General features: G+C 43.4%; 1 long non-coding RNA gene across 11 annotated transcripts in view; it reads left to right on the forward strand.

Moving 5' to 3' along the window:
* Positions 1-24,155, forward strand: part of LOC309338280 — a 107,043-nt gene that overhangs the window by 75,150 nt on the left and 7,738 nt on the right. For 2 of the 11 annotated variants that reach the window (XR_014154827.1, XR_014154828.1), the window contains exon 1: positions 2,588-2,718. The exons of the other annotated variants lie outside the window; for them this stretch is intronic. This is a non-coding gene — a long non-coding RNA (uncharacterized lncRNA). Of the gene's footprint in view, positions 1-2,587; positions 2,719-24,155 lie in introns of those variants that run through there. 11 annotated transcript variants of the gene reach the window in all.

Genomic DNA, 24,155 nt, shown 5'->3' on the forward strand with positions numbered 1-24,155 from the left:
TCTTGCAGTCACTTACATCACTGCTCCTGTCTCTTTCCTCCATGAATTCTTATTTCAGCTCCTCTCTTGCCTCAATGTTGGACGCTTTGCTCCTGTCTCCTGCTGTTCTCTATACTTTCCCAAACCCTCCCATCTGCTGAGATACCACAAAGAAAGACTGGAAGAGAAAGCAAAAAGTAAGGCATAATTAGAGATAGTTGGAAATCCTTCATTCTCCCAATACAGAAAGGTTACAACAGGCTTGAATATATAGATTTGACATCCAGTTGAGAGAAAGCTCTAGGGCAGTCAGGTCAGCACCAGATTTCAGGGGTCTTTGACATGCTCCAGCATTTGTATTTATAGTGGAAGCATGAGTGGCTGGGCACTGGCAGATTTCTAGCTGTATGTCATAGGTGCAGAATCCAGACCTTCTGCAGCAGATGGGCTCCCAAGTTACGTATTTCTGTACATTGATAAGTTAGAGCAGTGGTTTCCAACCAGTGTGCTGTGGCACCCTGGGGTGCCTTGAATGATGGTCAGAGGCACCCCGGGCAACACTGGCCTCTGTCCCTCTTTCCTTCCCTCCCTCCTCTGATGCCCTCTCACATCTCTGCATCCCAAAAGCTTGCACAGCCATTGTTGCAACAGCCCTGGCTATAAGCTGCACAGGTGAATGGTGCCTCTGGGAGGCACCTCTCTTTGGGGCAGGGAGGAGGGCAGCTAAGAGACCAGGGACAGCAGCAGCAGCTGCCTGGAGGACCCCCAAAGAGAGGGAAAAGGAGAGGAGGCTGAGGGAACACTCCACAAGGGAGGGTGTTTGAAAAAGGGTGAGGGTCTGCCAGCTCTGCAGGCAAGGGGTGATATAACTGGACTCCCAGACTGCAGATTTCATGTCAGAAGGTACTGGATTTGCATGACAAAGAGGTGCAGACATTCTTGTATAAATAAAAAAGAATGGTGCTTTCTGCATGCAGCTGGTTGGTCACTACTAGACCCTTCATCTGATCCAGAAGTCTTCTTAAGTGAGGATGGTTGGACATATTTAATTTAATTTAAAAGTGAACCTACCTGATTTGCACCTTCCAGAATACTGCCATCCTTTAAATCCACACTTCTCTGAAATTTGCAATGCAGTTCTCCACCCAAGTAATGTGTGCAAAAATGCATATATTTTAGAATGCATGTATTAGAGCAGGGGTCAGCAACCATTTTTAGCCATGGGCTGGTCCACCATCCCTCAGACCATGTGGTGGGCCGGACTATGTTTTGGAAAAAAAAATGAACAAATTCCTATGCCCCACAAGTAGCCCTGAGATGCATTTTAAATAAAGGCACACATTCTACTCATGTAAAAACACCAGGCAGGCCCCACAAATAACTCAGAGATGCATTTTAAATAAAAGGACACATTCTACTCATGTAAAAACACACCGATTCCCAGACCGTCTGAGGGCCGGATTGAGAAGGCGATTGGGCCGCATCCGGCCCCCGGGCCTGAGGTTGCCTACCCCTGTATTAGAGAAATGACGTACAGAAATGTATTGTATCAGAGGAAATTGCTTTGTGAAAATGTATACATTAGGCAAAACTGCACATGCAAATGTGTATATTAAGAGAAATTGCTGATGAATTTTCATGAGGACTTTAAAAATAGTAATAAAATGCCAAGTGATGTTGGGAAATGCAGAGAACAGAGCATAAGATTAGAAAAATAAGAAACTGAGAGAAGTCAACACTGATGAATTCACCCATAGCTATTTTTAAGGACAATATTTTATAATACACAGAATAATGATATACTGGTCAGAAAGATCTTTCTTTCTGTGCGAAAGGGGTTCTGCCCAAGAGTGTATTTTGTTTTTGGATATTGGCATGGCAAATGGTTTTCTCTTTGTTTTTTTTTTTAAAGGTTGCTTGAGGCAAGAGTAACTGGATATATATTACATGAACATTCTTGGAAACCATACGATAACAGAAAGTCCTGGATAATAAAGAATTTTATTTAAAATAAAAAATAGGGAGTTTATTTGATTCTCCAGTTGTGCAAATGGATTTTATGTACTTTAAAATGAGCTAATTTTGATAGATGCAGGAGCGGTAATAGAGATATGGTTACTGGAGCCAGACGGTATGAGTTTTCTCTTTCCGATCCTTCTGCTGAGAATTGCTCTGCTACTTAAGGAAGCCAGCAACAAGAAAATAGACAGAAAACGCAGGAATCTAATTCGGTTAAAGATAAATCAAGAGATAATTCTGATGAAACAAAGCTTTGTAGCCCTTGGAAAGCAGCTGCAGAAGCATGATAGAGCATCCCAATATAAAGGAAAATTACTTTGCTCTTTATACAAGCCCAGAATTCATCTTTTCATAGTTATTAGTGTGCCTTTGATAACATTAGTGTGTAATATTTAATTTGGTTCTCCTTGAGAAATCATCATATGTGAGTTCAAAGGAGAGGTGTGTGTGTGGGGGGGAGCCATACGAGGGGGGTTCCCCCTCCTCAAGGCAGCTGATGGATCACGCTCTCAGCATGCAACAATCCAATGTGAGAAAAGAACAGTATTCATGTACTTCATCACTTGATTAACTTAATACTGCCATTCATCACAAGTCTGCCAGTACCACACGGAGAGATGAGTGGCCTTTAGATCTGGAATCCTGTCTGCTCATGGCTCCTTTTCTGAATTGGTGGCAGGGAAGAGTGAAGTGGTGGGGTGTCAATGTCACGTCTGGTAGGTGAGTTCTAGTCACCCTCTGCCAAAGCTATTGCCATCCTATGCCCATTAATTCTACCTCGGGCTAAAAAGCTTCTTGGATAAAAATCCTTGGATGGCTAGCCTGCCTTGGAATCTTGTATAGCAGGATGCCTTTGGTATCTAGGAACATCCAGGAAAAAGGCTCCAAACCAAGCAAGCCCTCATAGACCACCCTTGAGTTCTGCGTGGTAAAGCTCTCTTGACAGCAACCTATTCCTGTTGTTGTTGTTGTTCAGTCATTTAGTCGTGTCCGACTCTTCGTGACCCCATGGACCAGAGCACGCCAGGCACTTCTGTCTTCCACTGCCTCCCGCAGTTTAGTCAAACTCATGCTGGTAGCTTTGAGAACACTATCCAACCATCTCGTCCTCTGTCGTCCCCTTTTCCTTGTGCCCTCCATCTTTCCCAACATCAGGGTCTTTTCCAGGGAGTCTTCTCTTCTCATGAGGTGGCTAAAGTATTGGAGTCTCAGCTTAAGGATCTGTCCTTCCAGTGAGCACTCAGGGCTAATTTCCTTCAGAATGGATAGGTTTGATCTTCTTGCAGTTCATGGGATGCTCAAGAGTCTCCTCCAGCACCATAATTCAAAAGCATCAATTCTTTGGCGATCAGCCTTCTTTATGGTCCAGCTCTCACTTCCATACATCACTACTGGGAAAACCATGGCTTTAGCTATACGGACCTTTGTTGGCAAGGTGATGTCTCTGCTTTTTAAGATGTTGTCTAGGTTTGTCATTGCTTTTCTCCCAAGAAGCAGGCGTCTTTTAATTTCATGGCTGCTGTCACCATCTGCAGTGATCATGGAGCCCAAGAAAGTAAAATCTCTCACTGCCTCCATTCCTAGCCAGTCCCATTTTGGCTACAAGCTTGGTGGCACATAACACTTGAATTTGCTGTTAGAAGGAATGATGGAAGATTTCCTCTTTTCTACTGACTAACAAGCCAGTCACTAAACTACTTTACAACTAATCAGTTTGCCAAGAAAAAGCTTTTCCTCTGTGTAGCACATTGCAGTGGGATTCTGACATATATTCCTTTCTGTTGCTTGCCCTGGTAATGTAAATTTTAACATAATTATGTAGCAGTTTTCTTGGAACACAGCCTACATTCCATATGTTTGTCTCTTTGTGATGGTTTGTTTCCTAAATCTCTGTGTAATCAGCTGGTTGGAAAAGTTTAGCACCTAGTCTTTTTCTTCTAAGGATATGTTGTTTTTCTGCTAAAGACCTCACTGTGCACAATCATCAGGAACCCAACACATTCCTTTATTATTCACAGTACTGAAATATTTTGTTTCTATTTGTTTGCCAAAGTGCCATCACAATTGATTTGTACCGGCAAAGGAAATCAGTGAATTTTGAAATTTTGTCCAGCAATTAGCTTGCATGTCATCAGCAGTCTCCTGCACAGATACTGGCATCTGACAAATGGGGAGAGAGTAATACTGCTTGTAATCATAGTAGCCTATCACTTAATCATACGAGCTCCTTGGATGCTTCAATCTAGTAGCTCAGCTCTGTCTACGATGCTGTGATCCTTAGAGGTTAGTTTGATGACTGTAAGTAGTAGGTGCTTTGTATGTTAAGGGGCTAAAGTTGTGGAACTTCATTTTTTTTAGAGGAATATTGTAAATCCTTTCTATTCTTTTAATGGCATTTGTAACCATGGTGTGGTCATATTTTAAAAATTGCATTGTGTTTTTTTAAAGCATTTTGAGCTGCCTGGTGCACCAGTCTGGGACCAAAAGGCATTTTATATAGCAGTCTTTCTATTGATGTTGGGTCATAGCCAACATTGGTCATATACAGAGTATATGTGTCAGAGCTGCCCCTTGGTCCCAGCTCACAGAGGACCAACGCCTGGCTGTCGTTATGTACAAAAGTATTTATTGAAGTTTGGTTTCCATTTCAAAGCCGCAGCGTGCAACTCTACGTCTTAACCCCTAGACCGGCGAAGCTCCATCTGAGTCTCCTCCCCTTCCACACCAGTTTAAGACTCTGGCCGTGCTCCACCTCTTCCTAAGTTCCTTCCTCCTCTGGGCCCTCCTGCCCGCTGGGGTTTCATCCTTTCTGGACTCTTCTGACGCTGACCCCCCTGATTCTTCCCCCTCCTTCCGGCGGGCTTTAGGACCTGGTTCCCTATCCGGGCTACCTGCTGTGCTGCTCGCCTGTACATTTGAACTTGGCGCGCGCGCCCAGCCGGCAACCTTCCTCTTGACCGTTCCCCCGCTCTCCGATGGAGGCGTGGTCAATCCTGACTCATCTCCTCTCGCTGGTGGTGAATACGCTGGTCCCGATACCTGGCACTCCTCCCCCCCACTGCGCTCTGGTGGGGAAGCTGGTCCTGATTTCCAACTGCTGCTCTGGGAGTCCCCGCTGGCCCCTTGCTTCTGGGGTGGCCCCCTTGGGGCCCCCCTTGCCCTGGCCACCGGCGCCCCCTTCTGTGAATCTTCCGATTCGCTGGAGAGGCTCATGGAATCTCTCAGGCTACTGTCTTCTTCTCCTACGCTGCCCTCGGATTGCTCCCCCTCGCCCTCCATCTCCTCCCCTCCCTGCGCTCCCGCTGCGTCCCTGACAATATGTAATGTCTCCTCTCTACAGATGCCGTGTTCCTTTACCCCACCCCCAAATCTAATAATCCTGAGTTGGCTCAGTGACTATTATTACAACCACAGGACAAACCATCAGTGTTCGTGTTTATTCATCTAATCTTTGAGCACTCTTGACCTTGAGCTGCCATTAAGATGAGACTAATGCTGTGGCTCCATGAGGGTCAAGCTATACATAATGATAACAGACCTGTCTTTTTAAATGCATTTCTGATGCAATTGTGTGTGTGTGTGAACTTACTGTGCATTTCCTGTTGCAGAATCATTTCTTGTCCTGCAGTTCCTGTTGCAGAGCAGTAACAGCCATCTTGCTGAAGCAATGCCAGTAGCCATGTTCACATATAATGCCAAGCCAAGCCATTGCTTAACAAGAAGGTGCTAGCTCCTGATGAGGGTTGCAGCTGCTTTGCTTTTCTCTGGTCCTTTTAGCTCACTGTGGTGTGGTAGCCAAGTCAAGGTTTGGTTTAGTGTGTCGTCTGAACTTAGGATCATTTTAAAGATCTGTCCTTCTTAGCTGCTATCGGTAAAAGGTAAAGGTAAAGGACCCCTGACAGTTAAGTCCAGCCGCAAATGGAGCAGCGCACGGAAACGCTGTTTATCTTCCCGCTGGAGCGGTACCTACGTGTTTTCGAACTGCTAGGTTGGCAGGAGCAGGGACCGAGCAATGGGAGCTCACCCCATCGCGGGGATTCGAACCACTGTCCTTCCAATCAGCAAGCCCAAGCGGCACAGTGGTTTAACCCACAGTACCATCTGCATCCCTGCTACTATCAGTAGCCAAGATTTATTCTTTGCTGAACTTTTCAGGAGCCATAATTTTCACATAGCCCCATCAAACCATAGTTGGGCTTACCATGATATATGAACCAGGCCAATATGGTGCCATGCCTGGAGTGTACAGATGGGTCTTAACATTGTAAAATGGTTGCACACTGTCTAGATGCTAAAAGTCAACCTATTATATATTACATTCCTGCTTTCTTCTTGTATTTTTTTTTGGGGGGGGGGAGATTTTGAATACCAGCCTTTTGCCCTTGGTGCATTTCGTAATAGCACAAATTAATACCATAAATAAAAACATGCTTAGTCAGTCATCTGTGGACATTTTGCCTTATTCAACTATTTTTAATTTAAAAACTACAACAGAGTTAGATTCATCAAACGATGGATAAGAGAGAAATGAAAAAAATATTTGTCCAGGCAAAAGAGCCAATTTGTGGAGCCTTCCTGCTCCTCTTCAGGGTAGCATTCTGTATCTAAAATATTGATACTAAGCTGTTAAACATTGACATAAAACAACTGACTCAATCCAGCAATGGGAAACGTGTCGGAGGAACAAGTAATTAGCAAATGGTATGAACAAAGAGAGAAATAACTCCTAGTTAAGTAGAATATTGTAAATAATGGATTTTATTCAAACAAGCAAGAGTGTGAATTGCTATAAAGTAAATATCAATTATTCATGCCGTTTAATATTTTATTACACCCCTCATAAACATTTACATTAGAACAGCAGTGAGCTGTACCCTGGAGATTCAGCCTAAGCAAACAAGCTCTCCTCTCCTTTTCTAAGCTCCCGAGCTCACTGTCCATCACCACTTAAGCCCAGGATGAAGTGAGCTGAAAATTGCACCTCTTCTGGAGGCTCCAAATCATGTCTTGCTGCTCCGTAATGAGAGGCGGCTTTAGGAATTTCTGAAACAATCATGTCAGGCTTTGAATGAGGCCGGTGCTGGAATAATCACATTCTAAGCAGTTGCCCTGATCTAGCAGCTCAATTTCTACCACACATAGCTCTGTGAAAGCAGGGCGTCTACGGTTTCAGTGCATCGGATTCATGTAGGGTAGTTCAGGCTGTGCTGATCACCTGGCTTGTCCTCATAGCCAGCAGGGACCAACACAGTACAGGTGTACAGCCTTCACAGAGCAAGTTCCCAACGTCGAGCATAAGAACATGGCCAAAGGTAACAAGCTCTTAGCTTTTCTGTGGCCACCTCACATGCTCCTGGTTAGGAACCATGACACTGAATTCGGGGTTCAGAAATCAGGGGGTACCAAGATTGCAGTTGTGTTAGTAAGATGCTACACCAATGTGGCATGTGTTCCACTGTGAACTGTGGCCAGTGAATGGGAATTTATTTAATTTTATATCCCATCCAAGTACTAACCAGGCCCGACCCTGCTTAACTTCCGAGATCGGGTAGGATCGGGTGCTTTCAGGGTGATGTGGCTGTAGGCTGAATTTATTAATTTCATCTAAAGCAGCCTTTCTCAACCTGTGGGTCCCCAGATGTTGTTGAACTATAATAATAATAATAATAATAATAATAATAATAATAATAATTTATTATTTGTACCCCGCCCATCTGGCTGGGTTTCCCCAGCCACTCTGGGCGGCTTCCATAATGCCTATTATGTCATATTTAGTTTGCTGTACCAAGAGCTCAAGCTCATCTTGTTTATTTCCCGTGCTTTGTGCATTAGTGTACAGACATTGAAGTCCATTAATCATTCCCCCGTGTCTCTTATTTAAGGATTTTTTCCTCCCACCACTAGGTCTGCGTGCTGTTTATAATAATTTATAATATAATAATTTATTATTTATACCCCGCCCATCTGGCTGGGCCTCCCCAGCCACTCTGGGCGGCTTCCACAGAAACCAAAAATACAGTAAAATATCACACGTTAAGAACTTCCCTGAACAGGGCTGCCTTAAGATGTCTTCTGAATGTCAGGTAGTTGTTTATCGCTTTGACATCTGCTGGGAGGGCGTTCCACAGGGCGGGCACCACTACCGAGAAGGCCTTCTGCCTGGTTCCCTGTAGCTTTGCTTCTCGCAATGAGGGAACTGCCAGAAGGCCCTTGGCGCTGGACCTCAGCGTCCGGGCAGAATGATGGGGGTGGAGACGCTCCTTCAGGTATACTGGACCGAGGCCGTTTAGGGCTTTAAAGGTCAGCACCAACCTTTGAATTGTGCTCGGAAACGTACTGGGAGCCAATGTAGGTCTTTCAAGACCGGTGTTATATGGTCTCGGCGGCCGCCCCCAGTCACCAGTCTAGCTGCCGCATTCTGGATTAGTTGTAGTTTCCGAGTCACCTTCAAAGGTAGCCCCATGTAGAGTGCATTGCAGTAGTCCAAGCGGGAGATAACCAGAGCATGCACCACTCTGGCGAGGCAGTCTGTGGGCAGATAGGGTCTCAGCCTACGTAACAGATGGAGCTGGTAAACAGCTGCCCTGGACACAGATTTGACCTGTGCCTCCATGGACAGCTGTGAGTCCAAAATGACTCCCAGGCTGCGCACCTGGTCCTTCAGGGGCACAGTTACCCCATTCAGGACCAAGGAATCCTCTACACCTGCCCGCCTCCTGTCCCCCCAAAACAGTACTTCTGTCTTGTCAGGATTCAACCTCAACCTCTGTTAGCCGCCATCCATCCTCCAACCGCCTCCAGACACTCACACAGGACCTTCACCGCCTTCACTGGTTCTGATTTAAAAGAGAGGTAGAGCTGGGTATCATCTGCATACTGATGAACACCCAGCCCAAACCTCCTGATGATCTCTCCCAGCGGCTGCATGTAAATGTTGAAAAGCATGGGGGAGAGGACAGAACCCTGAGGCACCCCACAAGTGAGAGCCCAGGGGTCTGAACACTCATCCCCCCCACCACTTTCTGAACACGGCCCAGGAGGAAGGAGCGGAACCACTGTATGACAGTGCCCCCAGCTCCCAGCCCCTCAAGATGTTATGGTCGATGGTATCCCAGAAGGATGTTATGGTCGATGGTATCAAACGCCGCTGAGAGATCCAGCAGAACTAGGAAACAGCTCTCACCTTTGTCCCTAGCCTGCTGGAGATCATCAACCAGTGCGACCAAGGCAGTTTCAGTCCCATGATGAGGCCTGAATCCTGACTGGAAGGGATCCAACTACAACTCCCATCACCCCTAGCTAGCAAGGCCAGAGCTTGGGAATGATGGGAGTTGTAGTCCAACGACATCTGGGGACCCACAGGTTGAGAACCGCTGATCTAAAGAGTTCTATGCCACTCCCCACAAAATGTATTGAAGTGGTGAACAACAATGTAAAAACTACATAAGAAACATATACGCTATATGGTATACCAAGAATGAAAAGTAAAAAGTGAGCTGGTTGGACAAGAGTCTGGAAATGCTTGGGTGATCAAGAATGAGGGAAACACTTCACTGAAGATGCCCCCCTGAATTTCAAAGACTGCTCCGTAATAGGAGCTTTGCTTTTTGTTCCGAGCCCGTCACATTCTTCAATTACAGAGCCACTCTGTTTACTCCTTCTCTTTTCTACTCTGTGCCCCTGACCACAGTTTCTAATCTTGGTTGGCTTGTGGCCCAGTGGTATACATAGATGACGTCATACTCAAGTGCCCCAGGCCGTAACTCTCCTAGGTGTGCTCTATGAGGGAATGGGGTTGTATATTCTGCTATGTCAAACCTTGCCACCGATTTGAAAAATTTGTTGCATCACAACCTTAGGAATAGCAGCAGGTTTATTTTCTAAGCGCTGGACACTCCATAACAGTCGGAGAAAACAAAACAAAATGTCATACAGTCTGACAGTAAGATGTATGAAATAATGAGCAAGGAAAAGTGCAGCAGTTCAAAAAAGAAGGTATCAGGAAGATGTATATGCTATCTAACTTTTTCGGGGGGTGGGGGGGATGAATTTTTTCAAGATGACTGACCATGTTTTTCTTTGATCTCAGTCACTGATTTCTTGACGATAAAAACTGTCTCCAAAGATCCAGTAACTGGGTGACTAAGAGCATATAAACTGAAGCATAGATTTGTTACTCTGTGCTGGAGTTGCAAACTAATCCATATTAATGTCCCACTTGTGATAGCCAAGTGGGAAAGTTTCCAAGGCACATGCCAGTGAATGTGGCAGAGTCACATCTGTCCAAAGGAGAAGGATCCAAACTCTAGCCTGTGTTTGATTTTGAAAAAATGATAATGGACGCCATGTGCACTGATCAAGACTGATAAATTGCTCTAATTGCTTTTGCTTGGGTAATGTACACTGGCCAACCATGTCAGGATTGTATATTCATATTTGCAACATATATCTCTTCCAAAGTGTGAAAACTGAAAGCAGGACCTGAAAGCAACAGAACCATCTCCACTTGTGATTTCCAGCAACTGGTATTCAGAGACAGTGGAGGTGGAACATAGTCATTCTGGCTAGCAGCCACTGATAACCTTATCCTCCATGAATTTGCCTAATCTTTGAAACATAATCACCCACTGCTTTAAAGTGTAGTGGGAAGATTGAGTATCAATCTTCCCACTACACTTTGCAACAGCACCACAGCCAGAGGAATTAACCAATAGTGGTGGGTGCAGGTAGGACAATGTTGCTTACCTGCCTTCTGAACACTGAGTACCATAGCTGCCAGTTCCTGGCAGGAGATGGGACAATGCTTAGGGAGCTCAGTGCCAGTCTGATGCCAGTCTGATGCACCTGCAACCACACCTACAGTATGCTTGCACCATGCTGATCTCCTCATGGCCCCTCCTTCTCAGAAACAGGCAGCAAAAATTGGTGTTTGGAAGGCAGGTAAGCAAAGATGCTCTGCCTACTGGCTTTAATGTTGTTTTAGTTTTCATTTCCACAAATAAAGCTACTTGTGTTTTACCTAGCCTAAGAACTGCCTTCTTAGTTATCATAAACTGGAAAGACAACAGAGAGGAGGATCCCGGTGAGGGGATTAGCCACAACTGGTACACATTGGGGCAAGCTGGGGATGGAGAAGTAGAGGTTGGAGGCATAGAAAGTACTCACAGAGCAACAGAAGTCAGTGAGGGGATGGGGGTCAGTGCACAGGAACCAGAGAGCAGGACCCATCACCAGAGCCAGAGGGGCCCCCGTCTCCATGAACCCAGTGGGCTCTGAGGCGTAGGGAGCAGTGGGAGGTACGCTCTAGGAGGCTGAGGCAGGCAAGTCACACAGCCCAGCTCACTAGCTGGCCAGGTGGGGCTCATTAGTTAAGGAAGGAGGTGTGTGATTCCTCAGCTGGATTGGGCTCAGGACAAATAAGGATCACATGTCTTGTCAAGCCCAGATGCTGCAATCAAGATTCAAGGGATAAAAGGGAAGCAGAGCTGCAGTGCTTTGCCTGCTCAACTTTCCCATGTTGATGGACCACGGCTTGGATGTCCTAGGAGCTCCATGGGACTGTGCTTTTGGGACTGAACTCCAGGTCCCCTAACCCTGGATCGGCAGCAGAGGCGGGAACCTGGCCTGACTGTTGGACTTTGGACTTGGCTTGCTGTATTGAACGTGGACCATGTTTCTTGATCTGTTGGGTTGCCAGCATTTGCCCTGGGGACTGTATATACCAGTGGGACTAGTCATGAGGTTGAGGACATTATTTAACTAGCCGATGCCAGGGTTGACAAATCCGTTTGTCAGAATGGATTATGTCAACTGGCACTGGGCTGGTGCTCAGCAGCTATATCCAATGAATTATTATGAATTTGTATTGAACTAATTATTGAATAGTTTGTTTTTTCTTAATATGCCATTGCTTTTGTAAGGATGATATTAATAGAAATTTTGTAGAAGTGGCATAAAATATTGCAATCTACCCCAGCCAGCATGGCCAACAGTCAGGGATGATGGAAACTGGAATCCAAAAACATCTGGAGGGCATTGTATTGGCTACAATACAATCTTCCTTTTCTTCTATTCCTTCTATGCGCCAATTGAAATATATGTCTAAAAACACTTATCCATTTTACAGAACTGGAGACAGTCAACATAAATTAGTCATACAGCTCATGTAGATCTTATAATGAAAGAGGTTACTTAAAGATAGCTTATTTTAAAAAACCAAAATTATTATATTTGTACAATTTTACCTCTTTGTCCTATTGATTTTATTTGTCTTGGCAATATACAGTTGAAAGGGAGAAATAAAAATGGATTGCAGTTTAATTGTCCTGGAGAGATATTTTTTTTAAAAAAAAATTGCTGTGGAATTTGGTTTGGAGTTTCAGCAAGTGTGGTTTTTCAGCCATTTGCTTTTCAGCACCAATAATTCTAAAGCAAACGGTGTAATTCTGAGACAATTTTACAGTTTCTTTTTGACTTGGCATATTTTTTATGAGCTGGGGGGAGGCAATCTGTTTTAACAAACCTTACTGCATCCCTACCCCTCTTCTAAAAACAAACAAACTGAATCAAATTAGAACAAAAGCCAGCCACCCTTGATCAAGGGCAAATCTTTAATAGCTTGGTAGCTATCCAGGAATCCACCCCCCCCCCAAGTCATATAACAGTCTTATGTCTGTGAAACAGATTATTACTAGAGTTGAGCTGAATATTCTCCAATAAATCCTTTCAGTGAGAAAAATGGGCTTTTGAGGGAGTGAACGACTTACTGAAAGATGCTGAAAAGCCTGGCATTTTCTCTCACCAGCACGCTGCTGGTGTATAGAGAGCCCCAGTTGACTGTTGCCAATTTGGTCCTTGTTAGGAAGTGTCATTATCACACAAAGTCTCTTCACACACCTTGCCAAGTGTTAAGTGAGGCCCATGTATTAAGGAATTATGACCCATTGTTGGAATGGAGATTTTTTACTTTGAAATTGGAATCTGAGAGCATTGTTTAAAAGGCTGTATTCGTGAAACTGGTACTAGAAACAGTTCACAAATGCTTTGTTTATTTAGTCTATGCTGCATTTCAGAGAGAAGCATCGCAAATGAAGAAAAAAGGACCTCACATTTGATGTGCGGCCTTCGTTTGTAAGTTTTTGTAGGCTTGGAAATCTGGGTCTCCACTTAATACTGGTGGCAGCACAATCATATTCATGCCCACTGAGTGGTAAATACCCCTGGGTTCAATGGGGGTTAATCTCAGGTTTAAGTTTGTAGCCTGGGGTCAAAGACTGGCTAGCATTGCCATCTCATGTGTGACATCTATATGAAAGAGAATCTTAAACAAGTAAAAAAGGCAAATGGGATGTTTTTTCTGGAGACCTTTGATTGCAACAATATTGGTCCCAAGCAGCACTTTTGTTAATCTAGTATTCTAGCTCACTTGATGGCCAGCTGACACTAAAAAATATTCTCAGAAAAAGACAACCAAAATGATCAAGGGGACGGAGGAATCCCTTATAAGGAATCACAGAATATTAAAGCTGGAAGGGACCCAAGAGTCATCTAGCCCAACCCCCTGCAATTCAGGGTAAACATCCATGACAGATGACCACCCAACCTCTGCTTTAAAACCTCCAAGGAAGGAGAGTCCACCACCACTTGTGGGAGTCCGTTCCACTACCGAACAGCTCTTACTGTTGCATCATTTGGGACTTTTTAGTGAAAAGACGACTGAGGTGACATGCTGGAAGTTTATAAAATTGTGCATGGCATGAAGAAAATGGACAAAGAAACATTTTTCTCCCCAGGGACTCAGCTATACAGCTACAAATAAAACGTTTTAAATGTGTTGTAAAGTGCAATATACAAATGCGACACTAGATAGCGACTGTGAGCTATGCCAAATTCAATGTATTTTTCAAAACGGATTTTTTTTACAAAAAGCATTTTCACCGCGTTTTTTTACATGTGTGTAGATTCCACTCCTTTCTCATAACACTAGAACTCATGCGCATCCAATGAAACGGAAAGTTTGAAGATACAGGACAGATAAATGAAAGTAGTTCTTCACTCAGCACATAAACTATGGAACTTGCTCCCCCAGGAGGCAGTGATAACCCCCAACTTGAATGGCTTTGAAACAGCCAAACTCATGGAGGATAAGGCTATCAATGGCTTCTAGCCATGATGGCTCTGCACTCCCTCTACTGCTGGAGACCATAATGCTTCTGAATACCAGTTGCTGGAAACTCCAGGAGAATGTTCTTGTGCTTGGGTCCTGCTTGCCGGTTTCCCATAGGCATCTGGGTGGCCACTGTGACAACAGGATGTTAGACTAGATGGGCTATTGGCCTGATTTCCTATGTTCATACGTACTCACCACCCCATCCTTCCCACCTTTGTTTCTCTGATAACAAAAAATTAGCTCTGTGGAGTGTTTGAATATATTATCACTGACATCTTAGAACAATTTGTAAGGTATGTACAGCGGTACCTTGTTTCTCAAACAGATTGGCTCCTGGACAAATCAGCTCCCGAATGCTGCAAACCCAGAAGTAAGTGTTCTGGTTTGTGAACGTTTTTTGGAAGCCAAATGTCTGCAGCTTCCGTTTGAGTGCAGGAAGCTCCTACAGCCAATTGGAAGCCGCGCCTTGGTTTTTGAATGGTTTCAGGAGTCGAATGGACTCCCAGAACGGATTAAGTTTGAGAGCCAAGGTACCACTGTATTCACATTTTTTCACTCACGGAATTAGGCTGAGGGAATTGGCTAAAGTCTCCATAAGAATTCAGGACAGAGTTCACGGCATCTGTTTCTCGCTTTAAACTAGCCCCTTGACCTTTCATCTCTCACTATACTTTTTTCTTTCTGTCATCGACTGTGTCATTGTTTAGTTGCTTAAAATATTTCAAAGGTCCTGTCCTTGTGCACCACCAGGCCCACATATCTGCTCCTCTGGAAGGAGGGATGCCAGTGGGGATGAGAGGTTGATGGCCTTAAGCTTTTGTGCTAGAAAGAGACTGAGAGGATTCATGGGCAAAAGACTGTGCCCTGGACGTCTGCTTTAATACCTGCAAAATGTTGTTGATGTAAAGGCAGCGGATAAAGCTTCAAATTTCTCTTGGCAGATAAACATCTCTTATCCACACTTCCATGATTCTAGGCATGAGGAAATGTCTACTCTCTATTTCAATATTTTTCCTCTTTTCTTCACATATGACTGACAGATAAGTGTGTCAATGACAATGCTGGTGGCAGTTAGGGAACAGCCACCACTGTCACTTTCAATCAGACAGACAGCGGATTTAACAGACTGTAATGGAGATATACCAAGAGCACCCGACTGCCCATTTGTTTTGCTACGATGGCCTGTACTTTTGCAGTTTCCATAACTTTGAAATTCTGAAACCTCAAACATAATTTCAATCAGTGTCTTCCATGACACATGACATCCATGCTTGTGTTGTTGACAAGTAGATTACTTATAGGCTTTTTTTTTTTGCTTTAATCTCCTGAAAATTGCTGGATGTTAATCATTATGTTCCTACCATAAGTAATAACAAGGATACAATAAACCAAATCAACTCATTGTCTCCTGCCTGTTGCATCTACCTACTTTACTGAAAAAGACCAAGGGGTTTTAGTGAATGCCAATAATTACTAGTAATGGTCAATTGCCCCTCAGCTTTGAAGTCTGATATTGCCTTTTGCTGGCCTGGATGGAAGACAGAAAGGATTGTGGGTAAAAACTAACCTCCTGCACAAAGGTAAAACCTACATTTGTTGCTTCATAGCCTACTTTTGCCTCTGGCCCTGCCCACCACTAGCATGTGACCTGGAAAGTCGCCCAGAAGGAAATGGGTCCATCAGCCTGAAAAATAGTTCCCCATCCACGGCTCAAATCATGTATTGAATTTTCTAATGTCTACCTTAATTACATCTGATCTGACCCCTCACATTGCGTAAACTTTACTTGAAAAAGAAAAGTATGGACCCATCAATAATTTAAGGCGAATGATGGCCTTACTTTGACTCCGGAAATGTAAAGGCGTACGATGGCGCAAGGAGTCTAGCAAGATATAATGGTATATGAGAGACCTATGAAAAAGAGGTATTAATTAGGGAAAGTTGTATTAGAACCTTTTTTGGCCAGTACATATTAAATATGAGAAAAGGTGTGTGTGTGTGTCTATAATATTAAGGCATAAGTATTATGATACCATCCCTTATGTGCTGTCTTTTTGAAAGAAAAAAAATTAATTCTGTGGTCGTCACAAGAGATGAAATGGAAGAACTTAATCCCATAGCAGGAGAACTGTAGCTTTATTGAAAATTAATGTGGAATTTTACTTGACATCAGAAATGCAAGTCAGATCACATATTAATTTTTTAAGATTTGCAAAATTACTGGCTGCAATTTGAAATATTTAAGTTGAAGCCTGATTGGGGGGCCCTTACTTTACCACTACTTTTAAAGAACGTTTTTCAAAAGGGTTTTAAATCTCTCTGCCCAACCCAGTGTCATAATGGGAAGGCAGATTGCTTTCCTGGACTCTGTACACATTCTAAAACTTATTTGATTTAAATATAAATATTTGTATACTGCTTAATGTTTAAAAACTCTAAACACTTGACATAAAATAATACAAAGTCCAGTGGTACCTTCCTGCCAACCTACCAGTTCGAAAGCACGTCAAAGTGCAAGTAGATAAATAGGTACCACTCCGGCGGGAAGGTAAATGGCATTTCCGTGCGCTGCTCTGGTTCGTCAGAAGCGGCTTAGTCATGCTGGCCACATGACCCGGAAGCTGTACGCTGGCTCCCTCGGTCAATAAAGTGAGATGAGTGCCGCAACCCCAGAGTCGGCCACGACTGGACATAATGGTCAGGGGTCCCTTAACTTTAGTGGTACCTTGGAAGTCAAACGGAATCCTTTCCAGAAGTCTATTCAACTTCCAAAATGTTCAGAAACCAAGGCACGGTTTCTGATTGGCTGCAAGAAGCTCCTGCAGCCAATCAGAAGTCGCGGAAGCCCTGTCGGACATTTGGCTTTCAAAGAATGTTTGCAAACCGGAACACTCACTTCAGGGTTTGTGGCGTTTGGGAGCCAAAACTTTGGACTTGCAAGGTGTTTGGGATCCAAGGTACGACTGTATTCATTAAAAAACAGCAATAAAAAGAGACATTAGAAGTAGTAGACACAATACAATTTTCAACATTATTCATAAAAAACAGCAGGTTTTTTTTTTTTAAGTACATAATAAAATTACATGGCTGGGTAAGTTTGACTAAATGCTCTCAGTGGCTGTGCTGCCACCACCATTGGACTATTGAGCTGGGGGGAGGTTCTTTTGGGTCGCTGGGAGAGGATTGGCAGGTCAAAACACGCCCATGAGTCAACACTTTGTCACTCCTGTTGTCAAGGGTATTGTTGTACAGTGTCACATTCAACCAGGAAACCCAAAACGAAAATTCCAGTTGCTGGATAGTTCACTTCTGAATCTTCTGTTCACTTTTGATCGAGAAACAGTTGAGTTGAGCCTCAGGACAAAGTTTAGCAGACGGCAACACAGATACAAATCTTCTAAAATGGACAGTGAATGATTGCTTTCATTCATCAGCTAGCGTTTGTCATGCAGTGATAAGGGCTCTTTCAAAAGGTTTGTTTTACGAGATGAAGAATTTAATTTGGCTGTCTGCTAATTTCAGCCGTTCTTTAAAAAAAAAATACTGTGCAATATTATCTTGCTCAACAACTCTGGTTCCCTGAGTAAGTTTTCCTCAGTCCCCACATTCTGATTGTTTTACAAGTTGGACTGATTTTTTAGGAGCTCTATGCCAGTTTTGAGATTTCATGACGTTATGTGTCAAATCTGTTTTATTATTAAAATGTATCATTTCCAAAGTTTGCTGATTTATCATGGTCTTTAAGCAGTTTTAAATGTGCTTTAACCCACCCACTTTGTTCTGCTAGCCTCTCCCCATATAGTTACTACCTCACTGTTCCCATTCCCTTGATCAGGTACTACCTGCCAGAGGCAACGTTCCTTGGCATCATATGCCAGTGGTGGACAGGGCAAGAGGCAAAAAATGGCAGATCAATAGATGTGACTCTTATTCTTGAACAGTAGGTTACATCCCAGCCATGTAAAAGCCAGAAGTTCCTACACACCTCATCTATCACTCTTCATTCTGCATCCAAAAGAGTAAATGGCATTATCCTGTTTCAAAGACACATTCCAGCTAGGCAAAAGAACTCAGATAGGGTGTGGAGCAGGGATGGTGAGAAGTGTTGTGTGGGGCGACTCCCAAGGAGCAAACGGAGAGGGCTGGAGCAGGGGCGTAGGAAGGGGAGGTGGGGGTGGTGGTCTGCCCTGGGTTTCATCATGGAGGGGGGTGTCAAAAAGGAACAATTACTGCCCTACTAGGGTGGTTCATAAAAAACTTTTTTTTTTTAAAAAAAAATGCCTGCTCTAAAGGTCTTATCTTACTACACTAGGGATTATATAGCTATATCTGAAATTTCATGCATATCAGTTAATATCTTGACGCTCCTCCACGAAAAGAACTGTTTACTTGGCCGTTTTCATATGTCGGGAAGGCTGAAATTTCAATTCAGTGGAGCCAAAACACAATCCATCCTGTAGATTTAAGTATCTGTCCATAGTCACCTCCTTGTAATCAGAGGCCCATAATCCACATTCCTTTGTAAGAAAATATGAAATAACATAGAACTATTTTTGCAGGCAAAAAGTAAAATAAAAATAAATTCAGTGTGGGTGTGTGGGGGGAAAAGAAATTTTCCGCACCGAGTACCAACTGATCTTCCTATGTCTCTAGGCTGGAGGGCCCTAGGCCTGGATTTCCTCCTCTTACTCTACCTTATTTGACCATCTAAACCAGGGATGGGGAACCTGCTGCCCTCCAGCTATTGTCCTGCTCTCATCCTCCACAGCTAGCATGGCCAATGGTCAGGGATGCTGTCAGTACTAGTTCAGCACTATCTAGAGGGTTACAGTTCTTCTTCCCTTCATCTAAACAATATTTACAAAGTAGATACAACAAAACTTTGCTATGAGAATTAAATGACCAATATAGAATGTTTTGGTGCTTTTTAAAAAAAAATCACCTGGGTGCTTTACAAAAAAAAAAAAAAGAAAAAAGAAGAAGAAAGAATTGGCCTTTCTACCACAAAAGCAAACATCAAAGCAAAATATATTTCAGTCAGGGAGAGAGAATCCTGAATTCTACATGTACAGTGTTACCTAGGGTTACAGAACTTTGCTTCAGGATGAGAACAGAGTTCATGCGGTGGCGGCACGGCGGCAGCAGGAGGCCCCATTAGCTAAAGTGGTGCTTCAGGTAAAGAACAGTTTCAAGTTAAGAACGGACTTCCAGAATGAATTAAGTTCTTAACCAGAGGTACCACTGTACTAAAAAAAATGCCAGGTATTTAATTGGAGGTAGCAGTGGGGTGACATTTGTAGCAAAGTTTGCAATCCTAACCCCACTTACTTGGGAGTAAAACTGGTTGAATTCTGTAGGAGTTACTTCTGAGATGGTTGTGACTGTGCTGTAAGCAGACCAATATTAGGTGAGCGGGGAGGACTGTAATAGTGAATGTTCCACCACTTCCAAACTCTTGCCAGTTCATGCTGGCCAATCCAGGAAGTTGGGGGCAGTTTTATTTTGCCTTTGTCCAGCATGTTTTAATGATGAAAAAGTTATTATGCAAGTGATGTGGACAAGTCTGGGATCTCTCAGAGAAACAGAGGGGGCTTTGAAGCCAGTGGATCATGCAGCTCTTTCACTTTGCACCCCCCCCCCAATAATGCTTACCTTTCACAGCCTACTGGTGATCAGCAGAGGTGGGTTTTCTCCATAGCCCAGCACTGAGATGGGGAAGAAAACATTCCACTTACTGTGGAAAAGCACCCCTTTCACCTCTAGCATGGCTGCATTACAAGAAGGTTATATAGCTCAGGAAAGAGAAAGGAGGGCTCCTTGTTTTCTGAGTCTTTAAGACCCTTTTGCAATGGGGGTCATACAATAGTATCTTTTAAGAAGAAGTGACTGATTGCAGGAAATGGCTGGATCTGGCCTGTGGCTCTGAGAAGTGGCGCTGTGGGCAAGATCTGGCCTGAAGGCTACAGCTTCACCGCCTCTCCCCTAGATAGATGTTGTTTCCCTAGGATTCCGGTTCATACCAGTATCCCAAGGCTTAAGCTTAAAGAGTGTGTGCATTAAGTGTTTGTTTTTGAGGTTCTGTGGAGGCTTTTTTGTTCCTTCAAACCAAAGCAAGTCTGGTAATTATCGTGTGTTTTTGTTTTAGTCTAGATACTGAGAAGAGACGGGTGAGGCTAAGGAAGTGTGATTGGCAGTGGGGAAACCACAGTAAAAATAAACACTGTTTACTTTTTCAATATGTTGCCCCCCCCCTTTTGCAGAGTCATTCTGAAGGAAACTGTCGGGCATGAGGGAAATGCAATTGTGCTTTCAGTGCCTTCTGCAATGCTCTTGCTTACTACACAATGCACATGATGGCTAATGATTTGTACGTTCGATATGATATTCAGAACTTGCTTATGAACTTTGAACAGCATTGATTTGCTCTTGGGTGATGTGCATCTTCGTGTTGAGGTTGCACTGCAAGCATTGCAAGGGGATCATCACACTGCTCTGGTTGCCTGAAGCATGACTGACAACCCTGTTGTTTTCCGCACTGGCAACAAGGTCAGTGGGCTACGTGACCAAATTAAATATACCGTGTGGGAATTTGCAGCACACCCACATGGCTGTGAGCAGAAGTGGGTTACACCCAGATTGTGCAGACTAAAATTCAAACTTTGCCCTCAAGAACTGGTAGCTGTCTCTTCTTCGTCTCCTGTCACTGAAAATGAAAAACTGCAAATATACTCTTTCTGTGTTTCGTTTTCTTCAGTACACAATGTAACCAAATGGATAACGGACAGAAAGCACCATCTCTTTGCTATTATAAGTCTAATAGTGCTTGCTTATTCTTTATATATTTTGCTTGTCTGTTCCATTCCATCTGGCTGCTGTAGAAGGAAAGCTGGGAAGCAGGACTCATTCTACCAGCTCTGCTAAAAGACCAGCTCCTTTGGGGTCCCTTCTCTCTCTGAATTGTTCCCTGGCAGAAGCCATTCCACAGGCTGCGAGGAGAGAAGAGAAAGTAGGAGGCCCACTCTCTTGGGAGACCAAGCTTAGTTTGACTCCTCCTCTCCCTGAACTGCTTCTTTTCCAGCTGGTCAGTATATGTTATTATGAAACTTTAAAAGAATGAGTACCTGAATTTGCTTGTTTTCCTCTTCCCTCATCTCCCCCCCTCTTTTCGTGCCATGCTTCTTAGATTGTAAGCCTGTAGGAAATGATTATTATAATTTTATTAATCTTACGTAAACTGCTCTGAGAGCCTTTTTGGCTAAAGAGAGGGATTAAGAAATGCTTTAGATAAATAAATAATATCATTCATGAATATTGTTAATCTGAACATTCACTTATTGATTGAATTCTAAATATGCTTTTGGCAGGATTCTGAGTGGCTTTTACTGATACATTTTCTATAAAGTCAGTCCCTTAGTACAGAAACCATGAAGATATAGAAATCGTTCCAGGTTGTACCTCCATTCTAAAACAAAGAATAATAGTTACCAAGCACCAAAATCCCAAGGGAGCAGAAAAGACTTTTTAGGTATGTGACCATGGCTGCGCGGATGTTATTGGCCCAGAGAAGGAAAGAAGATAAAGTCCCTACCAGAGAAGAATGGCAGATGAAGTTGATGGACTATGCTGAAATGGCTAAAATGGCTAGAAGAATCAGAAATCAGGAAGACCAAAATTTTAATAAAGAATGGGGAAAATTGTAAAGACCGTTGTAAACAGTTAAAATCATTAGTAGGATTGGAATATCACTTGTAGTTTAATGGTGAATTTTTGGATATAATGGAGATGTAAAAGATCATCATAAAAGATGCAGGAGGAAATGATTAATAATAGGACCCACAAAGGGGAGGATAGAAGTCCAGGCGATTCCTTGGAATCTTCTTTTTATGATCTATGTCTGAGATATGACTGTAAAATTATAATCTGAAAAACCAAATAAATAAATTTACGACAACAAAAAAGAATAATAGTTACCAGTATTAGTGATCCACTATCCACTGGAGAAGAAGAAAACTTTCCCTCTGGACTTTCCAAGGGGTCTTGGGAAAATGAATACATTATGCCTACCTGAGAGCACAACAGATGGCTGGGTCCTTGTAGTCCCAGAGTTCAACCTGGACTGGGGAGCTGAAGCCTCTTTCAACCCATTTAGACAACCTAAGGCAGGGCAGCAATAACAGGCAACAAGCACTTGGACTTGGCATTTGTGTGCAAGTGTATGCACAAACTTACCTTTCCTCTCATAATATACCAGCACTGTGATGAGGTTGTGAGTGAAGACTCCAAGGCTCTGATCACTTGGGAGGTGGAGGGACTGAGAAATGCAATAACCATATTGAAGGCCAAATGAACAATTGCTTGAATGGCTTTAAAAAAACAAATAGCAGGTATCAGATTTGGGAACTTGGAGTGGATCAGGAGGGCTTCAACCCTTTGTCCCTGTTGCTGTCTTGATCTGGGTCAAGGCCCCCAACCTGCTATTTGTATAGGAAGGAAGCTCCCATTTGCACCAATGGAAACTTTTCTTGCCATGCAAGTTGCAGATTTGTGGTGCACACCTGCATTGGGACTGCAGTGAGGGACAAAGGGTTAAAGCACCCTCCCTGACCTTCCAGTTCAGATCCCACACTTGCTATTTCCTTTTTAAATGTCATTCAAGTAATTGCTAATTGGGTAAATGAGGTCTTGTGCAGCCTGGCTCTGAGTCGAAACGTTCTCTTCCTCTTGACTACTCTAACATCTGATCAGCTCATTTCCACTGTGAGATTCATTTTCTGATTCATAAATAATTACAAGTGGATACATATTTGCCCATTTTATAGCTCATACTAACAGACCACAAAGCACACCCACAAACTCCTTAGTTCCTTGCACAATACTGAGACGGGTCTCTTGATGCATAACATTGTAAACTACGTGCATTAGCACACAGACCTATAAACAGACAATATCAGCAGAATAAATGAACTTTTAGAAGCCCTTGATACCACCAAACTGATACAGGGATCATAAAGCTATGTTCCCTACAACTGTTTTAAGGCATAGATGTTGGCAGATTCTGCCCCCACCCCCAAATCATAGTGCAACAGCTTGCAGATCATGCTGGAGACCTGATTCCGCAAACAGATCTCTCTCTTTGGTTAAGGCTGATTATGGATTTTAAAGCACTTTGGAAATTAAAATGCTATCAAGGTGTCAGGTTATAGCAATTTACTGCCGTCAGGGACTGCTCAAATCAACTGAAGTCAAACCAGAGAATCCTATTTATTACATTGGTTTCCTCAGGGGAATGATTCAGTGACTCTATTTTTTGTTCCTGTGTCCATTTCAGAGCACCCTCTACACTGCATTTGCACCTGAGGGTGACCTTCAGTTGTGCACTTTGCCAGTGCATGGAAATGTCAGAAGCACAAATCAAATTCCACGATCTTCCCTGAAGCGGGATTTCAAGACTCAAATCAATTCACTGCTACACCGAATGTTCACTTGCAGCCCACTCCTATGCCCATTTAGTTAGAAGTTAAGTCTCATTGGGTACAGGTAAGCACGGATAAGGCTGCTGTCTTGTATGAATGCAGCTATTTAAATATAAGAGATGTAACAGTGAAGTGATGGGGAATCGTATCGCAGAACTCCCTTGTTTTGTAACGTTAACTAATGCCAGTGTAGTGTTATCTAGGGCTGCAATCATAAACACACTTACTAGAGGTGCATTGAAGCTAGAGGAACTTATTTTTTTAGTTTTAGGTAGGTAGCTGTGTTGGTCTGACGCAGTATATATATAGATAAATAAATAAATAAATATGCAGATGATAGATAGATAGTCCAGTAGCACCTTAAAAAGTAAAGGGTAAAGGGACCCCTGACTGTTAGGTCCAGATGCGGATGACTCTGGGGTTGCGGTGCTCATCTCGCTTTACTGGTCGAGGGAGCTGGCGTACAGCTTCTGGGTCATGTGGCCAGCATGACTAAGCCGCTTCTGGTGAACCAG

The sequence above is a fragment of the Podarcis erhardii genome, assembly GCF_964252035.2.
Source record: "Podarcis erhardii genome assembly, chromosome: 3".
NCBI lineage: Eukaryota > Metazoa > Chordata > Lepidosauria > Squamata > Lacertidae > Podarcis > Podarcis erhardii.